The following is a 22,089-nucleotide window of genomic DNA, read 5'->3' on the forward strand; positions in this document are numbered from 1 at the left end:
TCAGATGGACAAAATTGTCTATTTCAAGGCTGCAATGTGGTCGAGCACTGTGACAGGTGCCTGTCCTGCAGGTCAGCATCAAGATGTCTTCTGTGCAAGACATTATCCCTCAGCACAAACGACACAGCTTTTTGGTTCTCCTGCTGTGCACTGCAGGAATGCTGCTGCCCCATGTGGAGGAAGAGGGGTCATGCCTTTCATGTAAGCCTGGGCCCTGAGGGCACACTGCCAGTGGGGATGCAGCTGCCAGTGGGGATGCACTGCCAGTGGGGATGCAGCTGCCAGTGGGGATGCACTGCCAGTGGGGTATGCAGCTGCCCTTAATAGCCTGAAAATAGCTATCCTCTGGTGTAACTGTGCATCTTTGTGAGGCACCATGGCTGTGCCCGATACAGTAGCTGAGAGGAAAGAGAAGTCCTAATCTCCACATCCACACCCAAGCAGCAAGGCCACCTGGCCACTGGGGTGGGGCCATTTTGCTCTCTTCCAGAGCAAAACACAGTGACCCCTTCTGTACTGGAAGTCATTCTCGGTCCACAAGTGGGGAGTTCTTGAACACAGAAAAGCACACGCTCTGGTCTCCTTTATCTGAATGGGATACCCCATGGGGTGCTGCACTCTCCTTTCCCTTACAAGTAGCACTTACTGAAGGCTAGACTACTGGGAACACTGCAAAATCCCCTGGGTTTAGCAGATAAATTTCAGGGGATTTCGTGTGTGGCTGCTGCACACTAAGCAGGTGTCAAGGAATGTCTGCAGGGTCTATGGTGATGTGGAGACACAAGAGGTGAGGTTTCCTGGGCAGGACACTGAAGCTTAACAGGTGTACCACTAGTATGATGCCTGCTGCCATAGCTCAGGTCTGAAGGGAGAGCAAGTCACTCAACCCAAGCTGGCAGTCTGGTGTAATGACCTCAAAAAATTCCACAGTCACTGCTCATATCAGTGTTTGCATTTGCAAGGGCAGAGAAGGTTTCCCATCATTTGGATACTGGCAGTGGCTTCAGGGTTAGGGGAGCCAGAAACAACTCCCACTTACCTTTAAAAGCTCTTTAGTTTAATTTGGCCTCACTTGTCAATTTTTGTTTTTCCTAGTCATAAATTCTTTCCCAAGTCTGATGTCCAGAATGGTGTTTCCTTAGTTTTCCTCTAAGATTCTTATTGTTTGAGATCTTCTCTTTAAATATTTCATCTGTCTTGGTTAATTTTTGTATGTGGTAACAGGTAGGGGTCCAGTTGCATTCTTCTGCACATGGGTAGCCAGTGTCCCAGCACCATTTATTGAACAGGGTGTCCTTTCCCCATTGCTTATTTTTGTAGACTTTGTGAAAGATCAGATGACTGTAGGAATGTAGCTTTATTTCTGGGTTCTCTATTCTGTTCCATTAGTCCATGTGTCTGCTTTTGTGAAAATACCATGCTGTTTTGGTTACCATAGCTTCATATTATGGTTTGAAGTCAGGTAATGTGATGTCTCTGGCTTTGCTATTTTCCTAAAATTGCTTTTACTATTTCAGCTCTTTTTTTGATTCTATATGAATTTTAGTATAGTTTTTTTTTCTAATTATGTGAAAAATGACATTGGTACTTTGAGAGAAATAGCACTGAATCTATTGATTGCTTTGGTCTGTATGGCCATTTTAACAATATTGATTCTTCCAATCCATGAGCATGAGATGTTTTTCCATTTGTTTATGTTATCTATTATTTCTTTTCATAGTGTTTTGTAGCCCTCCTGGTAGAGATCCTTCACCTCTTTGGTTAAATATATTCCTGGGTATTTTTGTTTTTCTGTTTGGTTATTTTAAATGGCATTGCATTCTTGATTTGGCTCTCAGTTTAAACATTACTGATGTATAGAAACACTACTGATTTTTGTACATTGATTTTATATCCTGAAACTTTACTGAAGTCATTGATCAGATCTAGGAGTTTTTTTGGCAGAGTCTTTTGAGCTTTTCAGATATAGAACCGTATTTTTAGCAAGAGAGATAGTTGGACTCCTTCTTCTTCTATCTGGATGTCTTTTATTTTTTTCTCTTGCCTAATTACTCTGGCTAGGACTTCCAGTACTATGTTGAATAGGAGTGGTGAGAGTGGGCTTCCTTTTCTTGTTCCAGTTCTCAAGGGGAATGGTTCCAGCTTTTGCCTGTTGAGTATGATCTTGGCTGTGGATTTTTCATAGGTGGTTCTTCTTATTTTGAGGTATGTTCCTTCTATGCCTAGCCTCCTGAGGGTTTTCATTATGAAGAGATGTTGGATTTTATCAAAAGCTTTTCAGAAGTCTGTTGAGATAATCATGTATATATTTTTTGCTTTTAATTCTGTTTATGTGGTGAATCATATTTATTGATTTGTGGATGTTTACCAGTCTTGCATCCCAGAAATAATACCTACTTGATTGTGGTTGCTTGTCTGGTAAATATTTTATTTCTCTTTCTCTTAAAAAGCCTAGTTTGGCAGGATATAAAATTCTTAGCTGGAGTTTATTTTCTTTAGCAATGCTGGAAATGGATCTTCAATCTCTCCTGGCTTATAAAGTTCTGCTGAAAAGTCTCCTGTGAGCCTAATGAGGTTCTCTTTGTACATAGTTCAACCTTTTCCTCTACCTACTTTTAAGATGTTTTCTTTAGTGTTGACCTTGAATAACGTGATGAATCTACGTCTTCATGATCCAGATTTTTAACAGTATTTCACAGGTGTTCTCTGGATTTCTTGTATCTGGATGTCTATCTTTTTAACAGGATTAGGGAAATTTTCTTGAATTATTTTCTCAAACATATTTTCCAGGTTGTTTACTTTTTCTTCTTCTCTCTCAGGAAGGCCATTTGTAGATTTGATCACTTTATATAACCCCATATTTCTCAAAGACTGTTCATTTTTTAAAATTCTATTTCCTTTTTCTTTATCTGACTGGGTTAGTTTGAAACATCAGTCTTCAAGCTCTGACATTGTTTTTTTCTGCTTGGTCTAGTCTTTGATAAATCTTTCAATTGTATTTTGAGATTTCTTAAGTGAATTTATCAATTCTAGAAGCTGTGATTGATTATGTGGTAAGATGTTTATCTTCCTTCATTTCCTGGGTTGCTGTAGAAGTTTCTTTTTGTTGATATTCAACCTTGTCTTTGACCTTGTTGAGGTTCCTCGCAATCCATGCTTTGAATTCTTTATCTGTAATTTCTAGGTTTCCATTTTGTTTAGGGACCATTGCTGGAGAGCTAGTGTAATTCTTTGGTGGTGTCATACATTCACATTTTTCACGGTGTCAGAATTCTTGCACTAGTTTCTTCTCATCTGGAGATATGGCACTTCTGTAATTATCTTGCAGATAGGGTTTGTTTTATTTCCTTATAATATTTTTGGTTTCTCTTTCTCTACCTCTCATCAGGAATGTGAGTGCACAGAAAGTTGGATAGGATTTTTTATTTAATTTTAATTTTATTTTATTTTGAGATAGAGACTTGCACTTTTGCCCAGGCTACAGTGCAGTGGCACTCACTGCAATCTCTGCCTCCAGGGTTCAAGCAAATCTCCTGCCTCAGCCTCCCGAAGGGCTGGGATTACAGGTGCCTGCCACCACACCCAGGCTAATTTTTTGTATTTTTTAGTAGAGACGGGGTTTCACTATGTTGGCCAGGCTGGTCTCAAACTCCTGACCTCATGATCCGTCCCCTTCGGCCTCCCAAAGTGCTGGGATTACAGGCATAAGCCACCGTTCCCAGCCTAGATAGGGTCTTTTATCTTTGTTTCTGTAGCCTTATGCACTTCTGTTGCAAGTTTTATATTGGTACATATGCTCTTAAATGTTGTGTAGTTTGACCTTCAGGCCAGTAGACAGCGGTATTTGGTGAGAGCCAACTGTGGCCAAACCAGTTGGGTCTATACTTTATCCTTTTTCACTGGGAGAAGCTCTTTGTTGCCTTCAGCAATGGGATGATATGTGGAATGCACAGTGGTCTGAGTGCCTTGCTAAGCCCCAGGGACACTGGGGGCCAGATGAGTGCATCTGGACTGGACGGGCCTGCCTACAGGTCACACAATAGCAGGCACACACTCCAGCACCAAGGAAAATCCAGTGGTGGCCTGGAGAATCAGAGGTGTGCTTGAGCATGAAACGGAGAAATTTCAGTTTTCTTACATAATCCAAAACTGAAATAAGACTGCACAGGAAAGTATCTTGATAAAATGTGAGATGTTTGTTTTTTAGGCAAATTCTCAAGAAGGTAAAGAAAAACCTTCTTCAGCAATCCTATTCCTGGGTACATACCCAAAGGATTATAAATTATTCTACTGTAAAGACACAAGCACATGTATGTTTCTTGCAGCACTATTCCAAATAGCAGACTTGGAACCAACCCAAATGTCCATCGGTGATAGACTGGTTAAAGAAATTGTGGCACATATATACCATGGAACACTATGCAGCCATAAAAAGGATGAGTTCATTTCCTTTGAAGGGCATGGATGAAGCTGGAAACCATCATTCTTAGCAAACTAACACAGGAACAGAAAACCAAATGCTGCATGTTCTCACTCATAAGTGGGAGTTGAACAATGAGAACACATAGACAGGAGCGGAACATCACACATCGAGGCCTGTCAGTGGGTGGGGGGTTAGTGGAGGGATAGCATTAGGAGAAATACCTAATGTAGATGACAGGTTGATGGGTGCAGCAAACCAGCATGGCATGTGTATACCTATGTAACAAAACTGTATGTTCTGCACATTTATCCCAGAACTTAACGTATAATTAAAATAATTAATAATAATAATAATAATAATAATTTTGGGGCATGCAAGTAGCTGTCTTTCAGGTTCTACTTTGATGTACATACTCTGAGAGAATTAAACCTGTCAAAAAAAACTTGACTTTCAATGGCAGGCACTGGAATTGACCCTAATAATGTGCTTTGGGGTAAGCCTACTTCATATTCTCAACCTGTCTGCAGTAGTCGTTAGAATCTGAACTTCCTAAAGTTCATGTGCAAAGTTGAGTTAATTGTTTAATATTCAACAAGGATTATGCCAGTAAGATGGTAGGAAAATATTAGATATGTGTCATCACTGCTGGTATTATTTAAATTGCAACATATTTTAGCTGGCTGCTGATGTCAGCCACCATGTCTGCATTTTATCTCTGTCTCGTGGTCTGCAACCTTGGAAGCTTTGAACTTAGCTCATAGAATCCTGGGCATCAAGAACATGTGGTTCTAATGGCTAGATAGGGAATGAGAGTAAAAGGATCTTGGTCAAGTGAGTAAAGGGCAGATTTGGAGGGGTCTGGACTCCTGTCAGACTTCATTCTGACAATACTGTTCCAGTTGTCCCTTTGTTTCCCCTTAATCCCATGTCTGGTCTGATCTGGCTGTTTCCCACCTTCCAATTTCTGCCTTCTTCAATGCTCCCTTCCATAGGTCACTCTGTGGCTCAGAGACCCTGCTTAACAAATGCCCAACCTTTCAATTATTTGTTCAGTGACATTTAAACTCATGTCTCCCCTTTTTGATACGAAGAAAATACATTATTTAATGTAGGGCTACTCTGTAACTCTTGTCCTCTCTCTCAGCAACTACTGAACTGTTTTCACACTGAGCAAACATTTATGGAAGGACTGCCAAGAGTCAGGTATTAGGCTTGGTAATAACCCCCATTCTCTCTAGTCAAAGCCAGCACCAGCCAGACTTGCAGATCTAGGTCCCAAGCCCACTGCAGATCACAGGCCAGGGTCTGGTCTCCTCTGAGCTCCTTTGAGAGGGAAAGACAGAATCATTAACACCCATTTAATAAATGGGGCAACTGAGGCTGAGGGGGTTTAAATAACTCATACAGAGCCTGCACATCAGTCATATTCTGAGGATCCCTACTTGCTCTCTTGTCACTACAGAATGAGAAGAGATGTCTCTGGAGTCCATAGAAAGCCCAGGAGCCTGGCTGGGTGTGGTGGCTCATGCCTGTAATCCTAGCACTTTGGGAGGCTGAGGCAGGCATATCACCTGAGCTCAGGGGTTCAAGGCCAGTCTGGGCAACATGGCAAAACCCCATCGCTTCTAAAAATACAAAAAATTAGCTGGGCGTGTGGCGCATGCCTCTAATCCCAGCTACTTGGGAGGCTGAGGCACAAGAATTGCTTGAGCCCAGGAGGCAAAAGTTGCAGTGAGCAGAGATTGTGCCAGTGCACTGCAGCCTGGGCAACAGAGTAAGACTCCATCTCAAAAACAAAAACAAACACAAGCAAAGAAACAAACAAAAATAGAAAGCCCAGAGGCCACCTGCGTCAGGTTCCCAGCCACACATTTTCTTGTCCTCCTCTGTCTCTGGCATCTTCTCACAGATTCTTAATTCTTTGTGGTTGCACAAAGTCAAAATCCCAGAAAAGTTACCACTTCACACCCACTCAGATGGCTATTTTTTTTAAAGGAAGATAAGAAGTGTTGGCAGGAACGTGGAGAAATTGGAATTCTCACCCATTGCTAGTGAGAATGTAATACAGTGCTGCCACTATGGAAAACAGCTTGGAGGTTCCTCAAAAAGTGTTTTTTTAAATTATTATTATACTTTAAGTTTTAGGGTACATGTGCACAATGTGCAGGTTTGTTACATATGTATACATGTGCCACGCTGGTGTGCTGCACCCATTAACTCGTCATTTAGCATTAGGTATATCACCTAATGCTATCCCTCCCCCGTCCCTGCCCCACAACAGTCCCCGGTGTGTGATGTTCCCCTTCCTGTGTCCATGTGTTTCATTGTTCAATTCCCACGTATGAATGAGAACATGTGGTGTTTGGTTTTTTGTCCTTACGATAGTTTGCTGAGAATGATGGTTTCCAGCTTCATCCATGTCCCTACAAAGGACATGAACTCATCATTTTTTATGGCTGCATAGTACTCCATGGTGTATATGTGCCATATTTTCTTAATCCAGTCTATCATTGTGGGACATTTGGGTTGGTTCCAAGTCTTTGCTATTGTGAATAGTGCCACTATAAACATGCGTGTGCATGTGTCTTCATAGCAGCATGATTTATAATCCTTTGGGTATATACCCAGTAATGGGATGGCTGGGTCAAATGGTATTTCTAGTTCTAGATCCCTGAGGAACCGCCACACTGACTTCCACAATGGTTGAACTAGTTTATATTCCCACCAACAGTGTAAAAGTGTTCCTATTTCTCCACATCCTCTCCAGCACCCATTGTTTCCTGACTTTTTAATGATCGCCATTCTAACTTGTGTGAGATGGTATCTCATTGTGGTTTTCATTTGCAATTCTCTGATGGCCAGTGATGATGAGCATTTTTTCGTGTGTTTTTTGGCTGCATAAATGTCTTCTTTTGAGAAGTGTCTGTTCATATCCTTTGCCCACCTTTTGATGGGGTTGTTTGTTTTTTTCTTATAAATTTGTTTGAGTTCATTATAGATCCTGGATATTAGCCCTTTGTCAGATGAGTAGATTGCAAAAATTTTCTCCCATTCAGTAGGTTGCCTGTTCACTCTGATGGTGGTTTCTTTTGCTGTGCAGAAGCTCTTTAGTTTAATTAGATCCCATTTGTCAATTTTGGCTTTTGTTGCCATTGCTTTTGGTGTTTTAGACATGAAGTCCTTGCCCATGCCTATGTCCTGAATGGTATTGCTTAGGTTTTCTTTTGGGTTTTTATGGTTTTAGGTCTAACATGTTAGTCTTTAATCCATCTTGAATCAATTTTTGTATAAGGTGTAAAGGAAGGGATCCAGTTTCAGCTTTCTACACATGGCTAGCCAGTTTTCCCAGCACCATTTATTAAATAGGGAATCCTTTCCCCATTGCTTGTTTTTGTCAGATTTGTCAAAGATCAGATAGTTGTAGATACGCAGCATTATTTCTGAGGGCTCTGTTCTATTCCATTGGTCTATATCTTTGTTTTGGTACCAGTACCATGCTGTTTTGGTTACTGTAGCCTTGTAGTACAGTTTGAAGTCAGGTAGCGTGATGCCTCCAGCTTTGTTCTTTTGGCTTAGTATTGACTTGGCAATGCAGGCTCTTTTTGGTTCCATATGAACTTTAAAGTAGTTTTTTCCAATTCTGTGAAGAAAGTCATTGGCAGCTTGATGGGGATGGCATGGAATCTATAAATTACCTTGGGCAGTATGGCCATTTTCACAATATTGATTCTTCCTACCCATGAGCATGGAATGTTGTTCCATTTGTTTGTATCCTCTTTTATTTCATTGAGCAGTGGTTTGTAATTCTTCTTGAAGAGGTCCTTCACATCCCTTGTAAGTTGGATTCCTAGGTATTTTATTCTCTTTGAAGCAATTGTGAATGGGAGTTCATTCATGATTTGGCTCTCTGTCTGTTATTGGTGTATAAGAATGCTTGTGATTTTTGTACATTGATTTTGTATCCTGAGACTTTGCTGAAGTTGCTTATCAGCTTAAGGAGATTTTGGGCTAAGATGATGGGGTTTTCTAGATATACAATCATGTCATCTGCAAACAGGGACAATTTGACTTCCTCTTTTCCTAATTGAATGCCCTTTATTTCCTTCTCTTGCCTGATTGCCCTGGCCAGAACTTCCAACACCATGTTGAATATGAGTGGTGAGAGAGGGCATGCCTGTCTTGTGCCAGTTTTCAAAGGGAATGCCTCCAGTTTTTGTCCATTCAGTATGATATTGGCTGTGGGTTTGTCATAGATAGCTCTTATTATTTTGAGATACGTCCCATCAATACCTAATTTATTGAGAGTTTTTAGCATAAAGCGTTGTTGAGTTTTGTCAAAGGCCTTTTCTGCATCTATTGAGATAATCATGTGGTTTTTGTCTTTGGTTCTGTTTATATGCTGGATTACATTTATTGATTTGTGTATGTTGAACCAGCCTTGCATCCTAGGGATGAAGCCCACTTGATCATCGTGGATAAGCTCTTTGATGTGCTGCTAGATTTGGTTTGCCAGTATTTTATTGAGGATTTTTGCATCAATGTTCATCAAGGATATTGGTCTAAAATTCTCTTTTTTGTTGTGTCTCCACCAGGCTTTTGTATCAGGATGATGCTGGCCTCATAAAATGAGTTAGGGAGGATTCCCTCTTTTTCTATTGATTGGAATAGTTTCAGAAGGAATGGTACCAGCTCCTGCATGTACCTCTGGTAGAATTCGGCTGTGAATCCATCTGGTCCTGGACTTTTCTTGGTTGGTAAGCTATTAATTATTGCCTTAATTTCAGAGCCTGTTATTGGTCTATTCAGAGATTCAACTTCTTCCTGGTTTAGTCTTGGGAGAGTGTATATGTTGAGGAATTTATCCATTTCTTCTAGATTTTCTAGTTTATTTGCATAGAGGTGTTTACAGTATTCTCTGATGGTAGTTGGTATTTCTGTGGGATCAGTGGTGATATCCCCTTTTTCATTTTTTATTGTGTCTATTAGATTCTTCTCTCTTTTCTTCTTTATTAGTCTTGCTAGTGATCTGTCAATTTTGTTGATCTTTTCAAAAAACCACCTCCTGGATTCACTGATTTTTTGAAGGGTTTTTTATGTCTCTAGTTTGTTCAGTTCTGCTCTGATCTTAGTTATTTCTTGCCTTCTGCTAGCTTTTGAATGTGTTTGCTCTTGCTTCTCTAGTTCTTTTAATTGTGATGTTAGGGTGTCAATTTTAGATCTTTCCTGCTTTCTCTTGTGGGCATTTAGTGCTATAAATTTCCCTCTACACACTGCTTTGAATGTGTCCCAGAGATTCTGGTATGTTGTGTCTTTGTTCTCATTGGTTTCAAAGAACATCTTTATTTTTGCCTTCATTTTGTTATGTACCCAGTAGTCATTCAGGAGCAGGTTGTTCAGTTTCCATGTAGTTGAGTGGTTTTGAGTTTCTTAATCCTGAGTTCTGGTTTGATTGCACTGTGGTCTGAGAGATAGTTTGTTATAATTTCTGTTCTTTTACTTTTGCTGAGGAGTGCTTTACTTCCAACTATGTGGTCAACTTTGGAATAGGTGTGGTGTGGTGCTGAAAAGAATGTATATTCTGTTGATTTGGGGTGGTGAGTTCTGTAGATGTCTACTAGGTCCTCTTGGTACAGAGTTGAGTTCAATTCCTGGATATCCTTGTTAACTTTCTGTCTCACTGATCTGTCTAATGTTGACAGTGGGGTGTTAAAGTCTCCCATTATTATTGTGTGGGAGTCTAAGTTTCTTTGTAGGTCACTAAGGACTTGCTTTGTCAATCTGGGTGCTCCTGTATTGGGTGCATATATATTTAGGATAGTTAGTTCTTCTTGTTGAATTGACCCCTTTACCATTATGTAGTGGCCTTCTTTGTCTCTTTTGATCTTTGTTGGTTTAAAGTCTGTTTTATCAGAGACTAGGATTGCAACCTCTGTCTTTTTTTGTTTTCCATTTTGCTTGGTAGATCTTCCTCCATCCCTTTATTTTGAGCCTATGTGTGTCTCTGCATGTGACATGAGTTTCCTGAATACAGCACACTGATGGGTCTTGACTCTATCCAGTTTACCAGTGTGTGCCTTTTAATTGGAGCATTTAGCCTATTTACATTTAAGGTTAGTATTGTTATGTGTGAATTGATCCTATCATTATCATGTTGGCTGGTTATTTTGATCATTAGTTGATGCAGTTTCTTCCTAGCCTTGATGGTCTTTACAATTTGGCACTTTTTTTGCAGTGGCTGGTACTGCTTGTTCCTTTCCATGTTTAGTGCTTCCTTCAGGAGCTCTTTTAGGGTAGGCCTGGTGGTGACAAAATCTCTCAGCATTTGCTTGTCTGTAAAGTATTTTATTTCTCCTTCACTTATGAACCTTAATTTGGCTGGATATGAAATTCTGGCTTGAAAATTCTTTTCTTTAAGAATGTTGAATATTGGCCCCCACTCTCTTCTGGCTTGTAGAGTTTCTGCCAAGAGATCAGCTGTTAGTCTGATGGGCTTCCCTTTGTGGGTAACCCGACCTTTCTCTCTGGCTGTCCTTAACATTTTTTCCTTCATTTCAACTTTGATGAATCTGACAATTATGTAGCTTGGAGTTGTTCTTCTTGAGGAGTATCTTTGTGGCATTCTCTGTATTTCCTGAATTTGAATGTTGGCCTGCCTTGCTAGATTGGGGAAGTTCTCCTGGATAATATCCTGCAGAGTGTTTTCCAACGTGGTTCCATTCTCCCCATAACATTCAGGTACACCAATGAGACGTAGATTTGGTCTTTTCACATAGTCCCATATTTCTTGGAGGCTTTGTTCGTTTCTTTTTATTCTTTTTTCTCTAAACTTCTCTTCACACTTCATTTCATTCATTTCGTCTTCCATCACTGATACCCTTTCTTCCAGTTGATCGCATCAGTTACTGAGGCTTGTGCATTCATCATGTAGTTCTTGTGCTGTGGTTTTCAGCTCCATCAGGTCCTTTAAGGACTTCTCTGCATTGGTTATTCTAGTTATCCATTTGTCTAATTTTTTTTCAAAGCTTTTAACTTCTTTACCATTGGTTCGAACTTCCTCCTTTTGCTCAGAGTAGTTTGATCTTCTGAAGCCTTCCTCTCTCAACTTGTCAAAATCACTCTCCGTCCAGCTTTGTTCCATTGCTGGTGAGGAGCTGCATTCCTTTGGAGGAGGAGAGGTGCTCTGATTTTTAGAGTTTCCGGTTTTTCTGCTCTGTTTTTTCCCCATCTTTGTGGTTTTATCTACTTTTGGTCTTTGATGATGGTGACATACAGATGGGTTTTTGGTGTGGATGTCCTTTCTGTTTGTTAGTTTTCCTTCTAACAGTCAGGATCCTCAGCTGCAGGTCTGTTGGAGTTTACTGGAGGTCCACTCCAGACCCTGTTTGCCTGGGTATCAGCAGTGGTGGCTGCAGAACAGCGGATATTGGTGAACTGCAAATGCTGCTGCCTGATCATTCCTCTGGAAGTTTTGTCTCAGAGGAGTACCTGGCCGTGTGAGGTGTCAGTCCACCCTTACTGGGGGGTGCCTCCCAGTTAGGCTACTTGGGGGTCAGGGATCCACTTGAGGAAGCAGTCTGCCCATTCTCAGATCTCAAGCTGTGTGCTGGGAGAACCACTACTCCCTTCAAAGCTGTCAGACAGGGACATTTAAGTCTGCAGAGGTTATTGCTGTCTTTTGTTTGTCTGTGCCCTGCCCCCTGTGGTGGAGCCTGCAGAGGCAGGCAGGCCTCCTTGAGCAGTGGTGGGCTCCACCCAGTTCGAGTTTCCTGGCCACTTTGTTTACCTACTCAAGCCTGAGCAATGGTGGACGCCCCTCCCCCAGCCTTGCTGCCACCTTGCAGTTTGATCTGACTGCTATGCTAGCAATGAGCAAGGCTCCGTGGGCACAGGACCCTCTGAGCTATGTGCAGGATATAATCTCCTGGTGTGCTGTTAGATAAGCCCATTGGAAAAGCACAGTATTAGGGTGGGAGTGACCCAGTTTTCCAGGTGCCATCTTTCACCCCTTTCTTTGACTAGGAAAGGGAATTCCCTGACCCCTTGCACTTCCTGGATGACGTGATGCCTTGCCCAGCTTCAGCTTACATACGGTGCACTGCACCCACTGTCCTGCGCCCACTGTCCGGCACTCCCCAGTGAGATGAACCTGGTACCTCATTTGGAAATGCAGAAATCACTCATCTTCTGTGTCGCTCATGCTGGGAGCTGTAGACTGGAGCTGTTCCTATTTGGCCATCTTGGTTCCACCCCCCTCAAAAAGTTAAACAGAATTTCTATGTGACCCAGCAATTCCCCTCCAAGTTATAGGTCTAAGAGGATTAAAAACAGTTACTTAAATACATGGACTCACATATTCCTAACAGTCAAATTCACAATAGCCAAAACGTGCAAATAGCCCACATGTCCATCGATGGATGGATAAATAAATTGTGGTCTATCCATACAATGGAATATTACTTGGCCGTAAACAGAATGAAGTACTGACACATGCTACAGAATGGATGAACCTCAAAAATATTCTATGAAGTGAAGGCCAGAACATGTGGTGTTTGGTTTTATGTCCTTGTGACAGTTTGCTGAAAATAAAGGGTTCCAGCTTCATCCATATCCCTGCAAAGGACATGAATTTATCCTTTTTTATGGCTGCATAGTATTTCAAGGTGTATATGTGCCACATTTTCTTAATCCAGTCTATCATTGATGGGCATTTGAGTTGATTCCAAGTTTTTGCTATTGTGAATATTGCCACAATATACATATGTGTGCATGTGTCCTTATAGTAGCATGATTTATAATCCAGTGGGTATATTCCTAGTAATGGGATTGCTGGGTCAAATGGTATTTCTAGTTCTAGATCCTTGAGGAATCACCACACTGTCTTCCACAACAGTTGAAATAATTTACACTCCCACCAACAGTGTAAAAGCGTTCCTATTTCTCCACATCCTCTCCAGCATCTGTTGTTTCCTGACTTTTTAATGATCACCATTCTAACTGGCATGAGATGGTATCTCATTTTTGTTTATATTGCATTTCTCTGATGACCAGTGAGGACGAGCATTTTTTCATGTGTCTGTTGGCTGCATAAATGTCTTCTTTTGGGAAGCTTCTGTTCATATCCTTTGCCCACTTTTTGATGGGGTTGTTTGATTTTTTCTTGTAAATTTGTTTGAGTTCTTTGTAGATTGTGGATATTACAGATGAGTAGATTGCAAAAATTTTCTCCCATTCCGTAAGGTTGCCTCTTCACTCTGATGATAGTTTCTTTTGCCATGCAGAAGCTCTTTAGTTTAATTAGATCCCACTCGTCTATTTTGGCTTTTGTTGCCATTGCTTTTGGTGTTTTACACATGAAGTCCTTGCCCATGCCTATGTCCTGAATGGTATTGCCTAGGTTTTCTTCTAGGGTTTTTATGGTTTTAGGTCTGACATTTAAGTTTGTAATCCATCATGAGTTAATTTTTGTATAAGGTGTAAGGAAGGGATCCAGTTTCAGCTCTCTACATATGGCTAGCCAGTTTTCCCAGCACCATTAATTAAATAGGGAATCCTTTCCCCATTGCTTGTTTTTGTCAGGTTTGTCAAAGATCAGATGGTTGTAGATGTGTGGTGTTTGTTCTGAGACCTCTGTTCTGTTCCATTGGTCTATATCCCTGTTTTGGTACTAGTACCATGCTCTTTTGGTTACTGTAGCCTTGTAGTATAGTTTGAAGTCAGGTAGCGTGATGCCTCCAGCTTTGCTCATTTTGCTTAGGATTGTCTAGGGAATGCATGCTCTTTTTTGGTTCCATATGAAGTTTAAAGTAGTTTTTTTCCAATTCTATGAAGAAAGTCATTGGTAGCTTGATATGGATGGCATTGAATCTACAAATTACCTTGGGAAGTATGGCCATTTTCATGATATTGATTCTTCCTGTCCATAAGCATGGAATGTTCTTCCATTTGTTTGTGTCCTCTTTTATTTTGTTGAGCAGTGGTTTGTAGTTCTCCTTGAAGAGGTCCTTCACATCCCTTGTAAGTTGGATTCCTAGGTATTTTATTCTGTTAGTAACAATTGTGAAGGAGAGTTCACTCATGATTTGGCTCTCTTTCTGTTATTGGTGCATAGAATGCTTGTGATTTTTGCGCACTAATTTTGTATCCTGAGACTTTGCTGAAGTTGCTTACCAGCTTAAAAGAATTTTGGGTTGAGACGATGGGGTTTTCTAAACATACAATCACGTCATCTGCAAACAGGAACAATTTGACTTCCTCTTTTCCTAATTGAATACCCTTTATTTCTTTTTCTTGCCTGGTTGCCCTGGCCAGAACTTCCAATACTATGTTGAATAAGAGTCGTGAGTGAGGGCATCCTTGCCTTGTGCCAGTTCTGAAGTTTTTGCACATTCAGTGTGATTTTGGCTGTGGGTTTGTCATAAATAGCTCTTATTATTTTGAGATACATTCCATCAATACCTAGTTTGTTGAGAGTTTTTAGTAGGAAGGGCTGTTGAATTTTGTTGAAGGCCTTTTCTACATCTATTGAGATAATTATGTGGTTTTTTTTTTTTTGTCGTTGGTTCTGTTTATGTGACGGATTCCGTTTATCAATTTGCGTATGTTGAATCAGCCTTGCGTCCCAGGGATGAAGCCCACTTGATCGTGGTGGATAAGCTTTTTGATGTGCTGCTGGATGCGGTTTGCCAGTATTTTATGGAGGATTATTGCATCAATGTTCATCAGGGATATTGGTCTAAAATTCTCTTTTTTTGGTTGTGTCTCTGCCAGGCTTTGGTATCAGGATGATGCAGGCCTCAGAAAATGAGTTAGGGAGGATTCCCTCATTTTCTATTGATTGGAATAGTTTCAGAAAGAATGGTACCAGCTACTCTTTGTACCTCTGGTAGAGTTCGGCTGTGAATCCATCTGGTCCTGGACTTTTTGGTTGGTAGGCTATTACTTATTCCCTCAATTTCAGGGTCGTTATTGGTCTATTCAGACATTCAATTTCTTCCCTGTTTGGTCTTGGGAGGGTTTATGTGTCCAGGAATTTATCCGTTTCTTCTAGATTTTCTAGTTTATTTGCATAGAATTGTTTATAGTATTGTTTGATGGTAGTTTGTATATCTGTGAGATCGGTGGTGATATCCCCTTTATCATTTTTTATTGCATCTATTTGATTCTTCTCTCCTTTCTTCTTTATCAGTCTGGCTAGCAGTCTATCAATTTTGTTGACCTTTTCAAAAAACCAGTTCCTGGGTTTCACTGATTTATTTGAAGGGTTTTTTGTGTCTGTATCTCTTTCAGTTCTCCTCTGATCTTAGTTATTTCTTGCCTTCTGCTAGCTTTTGAATGTGTTTGCTCTTGCTTCTCCAGTTCTTTGAATTGTGATGTTAGGGTGTTGATTTTAGATCTTTCCTGCTTTCTCTTGTGGTCATTTAGTGCTATAAATTTCCCTCTACACATTGCTTTACATGTGTCCCAGAGATTCTGGTACATTGTGTCTTTGTTCTCATTCATTTCAAGAACATCTTTACTTCTGCCTTCATTTTGTTATTTGCCCAGTAGTCATTCAGGAGCAGGTTGTTCAGTCTTCATGTAGTTGTGTGGTTTTGAGTGACTTTCTTAATCCTGAGTTCTAATTTGATTGCACTGTTGTCTGAGAGACAGTTTGTTGTGATTTCCATTCTTTTACGTTTACTGAGCAGTGCTTTATGTCCCATTATGTGGTCAATTTTAGAATAAGTGTGATGTGGTGCTGAGAAGAATGTATATTTTGTTGATTTGGGGTGTGGAGTTCTGTAGATGTTTATTCAGTCCACTGGGTGCAGAGCTGAGTGGACATGAACATTTTATCAAAGAAGAAACACAGCTATCAAAAATACAGAAATATTCAACCTTGTTAATAATAAAGTGGCTGGCCTCTGGTTCATTCCTGTAATCCCAGTCCTTTGCAAGGCTGAGAAAGGAGGATCACTTGAGGCCACAAGTTCAAGACCATCCCAGGCAAGTCAGTTCAAGACCAGACTTCATGTCTACAAAACATCGAAAAATTAGCCAGGCATGGTGATGCATGCCTGTCATCCCAGCTACTCAGGAGGCTGAGGCAGGAGGATTGCTTGAGCCTGGGAGGTTGAAGTGGCAGTGAGCCATGATTGTGCCATTGCACTCCAGCCTGGGCAATGCAGCAAGACTCTGTCTAAATAATAATAACAATAATAATAATAAAGAAAACGGTTGGGATGCCATTCCTTACTTATTCAATACACAAAGGTAAAACCAATTTCTACTTTTTCTATTTTTTATTACTAAAAAAAGCTGAACCATTCTCACAGCCTGAAATGCTTCTCACCTCCCCCTCTTCTATACAAACACTTCTCTGTTGATGATAATGCAAACAGTCACTCCTTTAGGAAGACTTCACCCCAGGTAGTTCCAGATCCCCTTATCTCTGCCTTCCCAGAGCTCCTGGTGTCTCTCCAGTTCCCTCTGGGTGGTGAAATACCCCCACCTTGGGTCTTGGCATGACTCGTTCTGTGAAGGTCTTGTTCACATTTTCCCTTATGGTTCTGTTCTCCTGTGTTGTGTCATAGCACTGGGCAGAGTGGACAACCCATTCACACGGATAGAGAGGGCCCCATGGTTCTGGAGATAACCATGTAACCAATCAGAATAGGGCATTGAGGGCTGGGTATCAGGCATGGGCTGCACTTGGGTGGGCAGGCCCCCTGGAAAGTCACTGGGTTTGGCAAGCTTCCTAGTAACATCTCTCCCTAGGGCCCTCTTGGAACTTCATGCAAAAATGCTGGACGCTGGTTTATTCTCGAGAGATGGTTCATTCTGATAATCAATGAAACTCATGTCCCAACTAAAGTTCATAAACTCCAGTTTGTAAACTGAGATAATCTCAGCTGAATGAACTTGCTGACCCTCTCTCTGCTTTCCCCCAGCCTCTCGGTGCCCTTGAAATCATGTCAGTTCAAGCAGCCCCATGAGGCATTACAATGTTTAGTTATTTCAGTGATTATTAAGCCTTGCCCTGTGTTGACCCCAGGTGAATCACAAGCTGGACTTCTGACAAGGACAAGCTGTGATATTCTTTTCAATTACAGAAAAAGCAAGTTAACTGATAGGATTTTTTTTAAAATGTTGCTAGTTTTGGAAAGGTAATTTGTGCACATGGTAAACAAGAAGGTATAAGCGGATAATGCTTTTATACTACTGAGAATGTTTTCTCTAATTTTTTTGGTAGATGCTTCCATCAGATTAATAAAATTCCATGCCATTAGTTGTTGAAAGTTTTTTATATCATGAATGGGAGTTGAATATTATCATATATTATTAATATATTATTATTGAACTATCAAAGGCTCTTCCTAAAACAATTGAGATGATCATATAATCGTTCCCCTTTAATCTGTTGATGAGATCATTGGTATTTATACTTTTTCTCCATTAACTATTCTTGAGTCTCAGGTTTAAATTCAACTTATCATCTTAAATAAAAAAATTAAATGAATTAATTCAAACTCCTAGAGGGACACACAGGCTGAGAGGCAGGCAGTCCTGCAGGGTTCTTCTGATTGGGACAAGGAGGACCTTGGTCTTCATAGGCCAATTCCAGTCAATTTCCCCCATGGACAGATGAGGAAACAGGCCCAGGAATATCCAAGGTCTCACACTTCCCATCCGTCAAGTCTTGTTAATTCAGTTGTATTCATGTCTTTCAAAGACAGCTAGAGTTTAGGGAAAGAAAGAAGGAACAACTGTGTCTGATACCACTGGGAGCTTAAGTAAAGGGTTCTTTTACTTCATAGCATTTTTCCCAATTTGTAATTCAGTATTATTTGTGTCGCTGTTTAGTATCTCTTTCTCCTATTAGAGAGCTAGCTTCATCAGGGCAAGGATTCTGATTCTTTAGTATTTAGTGCTTGCCACATGCCCTGAACACAGCAGGCATACAGGCTAACCAACATACAGTGGCATCGAAGTGAGGCACCTACCTCCTCCAGTGCCTACAGTACATGTTCATGGACCTGTCACTCTCAACACCACCCCCAAGCATGAGGCCCAAAAGCATTAGCTAATCCCCTCCTCCAGCCACCAAAACTTAAAGGCCAGGTGGTGGCTCCCATCTGAAATCCCAGAACTTTAGGAGACAGCAGCAGGAGGATTGCTTGAGGCCAGGAGTTTGAGACCAGCCTGGGCAACATACCTAGACCCCATCTCTACTAAAAATTAGCTGGGCATGGTCATATGCCTGTAGTACCAGCTACTAAGGAGGCTGAGGTAGGAGGATCACTTGAACCCAGGAGGTGGAAGGTACAGTGAGCTATTACTACAGCACTGAACTCCAGCCTGGGCAACAGAGTGAGGTCCTGCCTCTAAACAATTTTAAAAATAAATAAATAGAAACAATATTTAGATACCACCTGGTCACCCCAACCTGCAAATTCAAGTTTTCCCTTACTGAGAAGAATGGGGACATGAGAGCTGAGTTACAGAGAGATAATCTTCCTTTTTTGTTTTTGTTTCCGTTTTTGTTTTTGTTTACATCCTCAAGATCATGACCTGTGAAATGTGAATCTAATACATAAATCATTCCAGAGCAATGTTGCTTCCCCATACCACAAGTAATTCACTTGGCCACTGGAAGTCAGGACAAGCTTCCCAGAAGAGAGGTACCACTTGGGCTACCAATATAAAAGGTTGAAAATATAGGAGTGAAGGTGTTCCTTGCATCACTGAGTCCCTGGACAGCCTGTCCACTCATGCTGATATCTGAACCTAATGCTTCTCTGAATGTTGAGATTTAACTTTGATCCAATGAAACTAGACCAAGAAAGAAGAAACGTCTTTCATTGTCGATAAGGACATTATATTTCTCAAAGTTTTATGATTATTTTTCCTTAGCTGTCGTATAATTATTGCTTATTTGTCTCTTCTCCATGTGCTTAGGGTACAAAGTTGACCAAGACCAAGAATAATGTCTGGGAGCACAGTACTGAGAGCACAGCTTTAAAAAACATGATGAATGCTTTAATACAGGAAATGAGTAGGGGAGAGGCAAGTGGTGCTTGGGTGTTCTTCCAATGCATAGTATCTTCCTTGACACAGTCTGTGCAGCTCTCAGTAGACAAGTTCCTACATGTTAGAAGATGTTACCTTCTGTGGAATTAGGTGGCACAACATGCCTTCAGTTATTTTCCTTTGCAGAACAACACAAATTTCATTAGTTAGGACAGAGCGCTGGCTGCATTTGAAATCCAAGCAACGATTAGTCTATCACTGTTGGTATAGATTCCAACCAGTCACACCACCTCCTGAAGTTTGTAGGGCAGGTAGATCTTCATCTTAGAATAAAAATCATCTTAGCCAAGTATGTGTTTTAGAGGAAAGAAAAAACATATCTGTTTCCATAAGAGTTTTGTTTCTTAAAAAAAATAATAAGAAAGGCTCTTGGTTTAGGTGAGAGAATGAAGTTAATAGTTATTAGATGACACTGGAATATTTTACTTGTATGAATGTGTTCTGTGTACCTCTCAGTGTGGGAACATAGAGAGGGAGATCCTCCAGCAATGCCACTGATATGGTCAGAAACTGCAACTTTCCTTCTCCCTGCTGAGATGAGATGGAGTCCTTTTTTCTAGAAGACCCATGGGGTGCTGCTGGGAGTAACACTTGAGACAGGAACACGAATCTCAACCAATTTCTGGTTGCAGCCTTGAGTCTCACTATTTGCCATAGTGACGCTTAGCAGGGAATGGCAGGTGCACAAGAGCAGCAGAGGACCTTCTATCTCCCTTCCTGTTAGCTTTTTATAATGTTTTATTGTGATCAGTAGCAGTTGGGAAGCTACTTGCAGTCACTGAGCCTCAGTTTCTACATCTGTAAACTGGAGATAGTAGCATGGCCCTATTTAATGGCCCAGCAAAGCCACTAAAAGGAGACAGAAATGTATCGGAATTCCCTGGACTTTTATCCTACTTCTCTTGGGGATTGTCACCCACCTTCTCATGTCCACCCTTTGTTGCTTTGACACTTGCTGTCACTTCTTTTCTTAGCTACCTCTCTGTAGGGCTCCATTATTCCAGGGATTCCAGGGTTACAGCACATGCATACCTCCATCCAAGCATGTTTATGTGTCTCCTGCTTCACTAGGCTGTCCCCAAGGAACATGTGGCTCCCAGCACATACCTGGCACAACACTGCCCATAACATTCACCCACTTGGTCTTGAATCTGACATGGAATCTGGCATGATGTTCACCCACTCTGGCCAGGTGCCAAGGAGCCCTGGAGGCTTAGGGGCCAGAGGGATGGGAAAAGATGCATTTCTGGGGTGAGAATCAGTTTCTGCAGGAGTGCTGAATGTGAGAAAGAATAAAGAGAGAAGGAAGTGAACAAGCACAGCTTAAACATCATCTGTTTCTACTGAGTTTTAACAACTCTGAGATTTTGTTTGTCATGTAATCCATTCCTCAGGCCAAGCAGACACAGAACTTCAGTGTGAGTGAAGATAATGAGCTGATATAATTTTCACACCCTCGTCACTGAGATCTCTCCCATCAGGAATGGCTCACGGGACTCACAGGTGGCAGCAACTGCTATTACAGGCCTCATCTCTACCAGCTCCTGGCACCTGCTCTCCTCCCATTAGAAAATCCTCCACTTGTCAAAAAGAAAGCCATTTGCTTTGAATTCCAATTCCACCCTCAAGAGACTGGGACCATCTTATTGGAGTCCTTGATGCTGTGTGACCTGCAGTGACTGCTGCCCCATCGTTGCTGGCTGAGGTGGTTTGGGTCAACCTGGCCATCTGGGAAGCTGTTCTCTTCTCTCCTTTCTCTCCTACTATTTCCAGACATACAGTATTTCCAGAGAGAAGGGGCCACTCTTTGGCAAAGAACCTGTCTAACTTGCTATCTATGGCAGGACTTTTGAAAGGTTCAAAGGAAGCAGCACAAATTGATATTATTCCACTAAGCCATCAGCTCCATCTCATCCATGCCCTGTCTCTTTTTTAGGGGTCCTCTTGCCAACAGAATCACAGAGGACCAGCCTGAAAATGCAGAGACAGCAGCTGAGGCACAGCCAAGAGGTATTAATGACCTAAGAAGATGGAGTGGTCACCAGAAAGTCAGAGGAAGTGACACACAGGGGCCCAGCAATCTCAGCCAAGTCAACTCCACCAGCCTTTCTGGTCACCCACTGTGTGTACAGCACCCTGATAGGGACCAGAGCCATGACAGGGAATAAGACCAGACTATGCCCTTGAGGAGCTCATCTCTGCTAAGGGAAACAGGCCTGGAAACACACAATGGTGGTAAAGAGGAAAGAAGACAATAGGACTGCATGAAGGGGATGGAAAGTGCCCAGGGGAGGAAATGGTTACATCTGTGTGAGGAGGTTGGTGAGGAAAGACTCTAAGAGAAGGCTCTGTCTGGCTGGGTATGAAAGGATGTGTAGGAGTCTTCTAGGGGGCACAGGCACACTCCAGGCATAGGTAAAGATCTGTAGGCATGGCTTGTTGGAATGAATTTCAAGTATTCTGGAATGAGGACAGCCATAGAGACAAGGGCAGGAGAGAGGAGATTTAATAGATTTTATGCCAATGGCTCCATTTGAGTTTCTGATAAGAACCCAGAACCCTTGGACTCCCCAGTAACATTGATTGACTTGTTTATG

The sequence above is a fragment of the Gorilla gorilla genome, chromosome 6 (genome assembly GCF_029281585.2).
Source record: "Gorilla gorilla gorilla isolate KB3781 chromosome 6, NHGRI_mGorGor1-v2.1_pri, whole genome shotgun sequence".
Lineage (NCBI taxonomy): Eukaryota > Metazoa > Chordata > Mammalia > Primates > Hominidae > Gorilla > Gorilla gorilla.